Source organism: Salvelinus sp. IW2-2015, unplaced genomic scaffold (genome assembly GCF_002910315.2).
Source record: "Salvelinus sp. IW2-2015 unplaced genomic scaffold, ASM291031v2 Un_scaffold3287, whole genome shotgun sequence".
Taxonomy (NCBI): Eukaryota; Metazoa; Chordata; class Actinopteri; order Salmoniformes; family Salmonidae; genus Salvelinus; species Salvelinus sp. IW2-2015.
In genome coordinates this window covers 95523-98729 of record NW_019944571.1, presented here as the reverse complement: position 1 = coordinate 98729, position 3207 = coordinate 95523, and positions in this window count along the sequence as shown.

The window sequence follows — 3207 nt, the reverse complement described above, 5'->3', positions numbered from 1 at the left end:
CCCAGTGGCTCTTTAGTGGGTATTAATCCAGGAAACTGGGGATGCTCACTAGAGCCTCTGGGTCACAGTCTCTGTTAGTGGTTATTAATCAGGAAACTGGGGATGTGTCTCCTAGAGCCCCCTGGGGTCCCAGTGCTCTTGCTTAGAGGGTTATTAATCAGGGAAACTGGGGATGTGTCTCACTAGAGCCCTCTGGGCCCCAGTGGCTCTTTAGTGGTTATTAATTCAGGAAACGTGGGGGATGGTGTGCTCACCTAGAGCCTCTGGCCCCAGTGGCTCTGTTAAGTGGTATTAATCAGGAACTGGGGGATGTGTCTCACCTAGAGCCCTCTGGTCCAGTGGCTCTGTTAGTGGTTATTAAGTCAGGAAACTGGGGATGTGTCTCGCCTAGAGCCCTCTGGTCCCGTGGCTCTGTTATGGGTTATTAATCAGGAAACTGGGGGTGTTGTCTCACCTAGAGCCCTCTGGGTCCCAGTGGCTCTGTTAGTGGCGTATTAATCAGGAAACGGGGATGTGTCTCACCTAGAAGCCCTCTGGGTCCCCAGTGGCTCTGTTAAGTGGTTATAATCAGGAAACTTAGGAACAAGCGTTACAGATGCCATGGGGTGTCTCACCTTAGAGCCCCGGTTCCCAGTGGCTCTGTTAGTGGGTTAATTAATCAGGAAACTGGATGGCCTCACCTAGAGCCCTCTGGGTCCCCAGGGCTCTGTTAATTGGGTTATTAATCAGCGAAACTGGGATTGTCTCACCAGAGCCCTCTGGGTCCCAGTGGCTCTGTTAGTGGGTTATTAATCAGGAAACTGGGGGATGTGTCTCACCTAGAGCCCTCGGGTCCAGTGGCTCTGTTAGTGGTTAGTATCAGAACTGGGATGTGCCTCACTAGAGCCCTCTGGGTCCCAGCTGGCTCTGTTTAGTAGTGTTATTACTCAGGAAAACTGGGGATGTGTCTCTGTTAATGACTCTAAGCTGCCCTGGGGAAGGTCTCTCTAAGACTCAATGACTCCAAAACAATAGTGAAATGTTTTATGAAAGATGAGAGAGAGAGTAGTGTGGTGTGTGTCTCCAGAGTTGTCCTTGTCCACATTGAACTGTGGCGTTGATGCTGGAGTGATAGCTGGCTGATGCTGACATGATGTGGTGATGCTGGTGTGATATTGACGGGATGCTGGCGGGATGCCGGGAGTGATGCTGCCAAAAACGATCGCGTTGGCATTGATTGCCAGTGTATGTTGGTGTGATATTGACTGGATCTGGCGGATGCTGGAGTTGATGCGCCCCGATCCTGGCATGATGCTAGTGTTTATTGATGCTATCGTGTATACTGGAGTGATATGACCGGGCATGATGCTAGAGGTTGATGGGATGTAATGACGTTGATGCTGGAGTATGCTAGACAGTTCACGTTCCTTCAGATCTTCTAGAAACGTGCTAGCAGCTTCACCATGAGAGCATCTGACTGCCTGCATCGCCTTAAACATCAACGCCCACAGGAAACTTCCATAAAGCGTGTTGAAACGTGTAACGCCCTCAGACCTTAGAGGTCCTTTTAGTCTCTACTTTTGGTTTTGGTCAGGCGTGAGTGGTGTGGGCATTTATGGTCTGGTAGTTCCATATGTTTTCTATTTTCTAGGTGTTTGGCCATGTTGTTTTCAATCAGAGTGACAGTTCTATCGTTGTCTCTGATTGAGAACCATACTGTATTGGTGCCTCATGCCCACCTGTGTTTGTGTGGGTAAGTTGTTTTCTGTTGTGTGTCTGCACCGGACAAGAAAACTGTTCGGGAGTTATCGTTGTTATTTTCAGTGTTCATTGAATAAATAGTGGACCACGCCTGCACTTGGTCCTCTCCTTTCCAACAAGCCCGTTTCAGCAGAACGATCTCGAGAGAGAACTAAGAAACCCAACGAAAGGCGCCGTTCTACGCCATCAAAAAAGGAACAAAAAAACAATCGATCCCAATTAGGAGTTCCTGGCTAAAAAATACTCCCAATCACTTATAGAACCCATTAATAGTTATAGAACCCAGTTATAGAACCCATGTATAGTTATAAACCCCAGTTATAGACCCATTTATAGTTATAGAACCCAGTTATAGATCCCATTATGTTATGAAGAACTCCAGTTATAGAAACCCATTATGGTGTCTGGGGTTCCGCTCAACCAACCCAAGAATTCAACAAAAAAATGGGACAAAACACCCCAATTCAGACTGCAAGGAAATCTTAAAGAAATATACTTGTGTGTAACATTTATAACACCAAAACCCATAAACAATGCATACAGATTCAGATTAGGCCTATGCCTGAATGTATTTTTATAAATCCAAAAAGAGCTGTTAAATTCACAACCACTAAAAGGATAGAATGTCCCAACCCTTTCCCATAACAAAGCCATCACCTACGAAGAGATGAACCTGGAAGAGAGTGCCCCTAAAGCAAGGCTGGTCCTAGGCTCGTTCACAAACACAAACAACCCACAGAGTCCGCCTCACCTAACAGAGAGAGATGAACCTGAGGAGAAGAGTCCTCTCAGCCAGCTGGTTTCTGGGCTCTGTTCACAGACACCAAACAGAACCCCACAGAGTCTCACCTACAGAGACGATGAACCTGGAGAAGGAGTCCTCTCACCAGGCTGGTTTCTGGGGCGCTGTTCGACAAAACACAAAACAGACCCCACAGCATGTCCTCACCTAACAGAGAGAATGGAAACCTGGAAAAGAGTCCCCCTCAAGCAAGCGGTGTTCTGGGCTCTTTTCACCAAACACAAACAGACACCACAGAGTCCCTCACCTTACGAGAGATGAACACCTGGAGAAGATCCTCGCCTACAAGAGAATGACTGGAGAAGAGTCCCCTCAGTCAGCTGGTCCTGGGCTCTGTTCACAAACACAAACAGACCCACAGAGTCCTCACCATACAGAGAGATTGAAACCTGGAGAAGAGTCCTTCTCAGCCAGGCCTGGTTTTGGGGCTCTGGTTCACAAAGCAAACATACCCCACAGAGCCCTCCACTACAGAGAGATGAACCTAGAAGAAGAAGTCCTCTCAGCCAGCTGGTTTCTGGGTCTTGTCACAACACAAACAAGACCCTACAGCCCCCAGTGTCACGTATTCTGGCCATCTCTTGGTCTGCTGGTTACCAGACTGATGATTATTAGCACACACCCATCACCATCCGTACGCATAATGACAACTCGCGACTCCGATT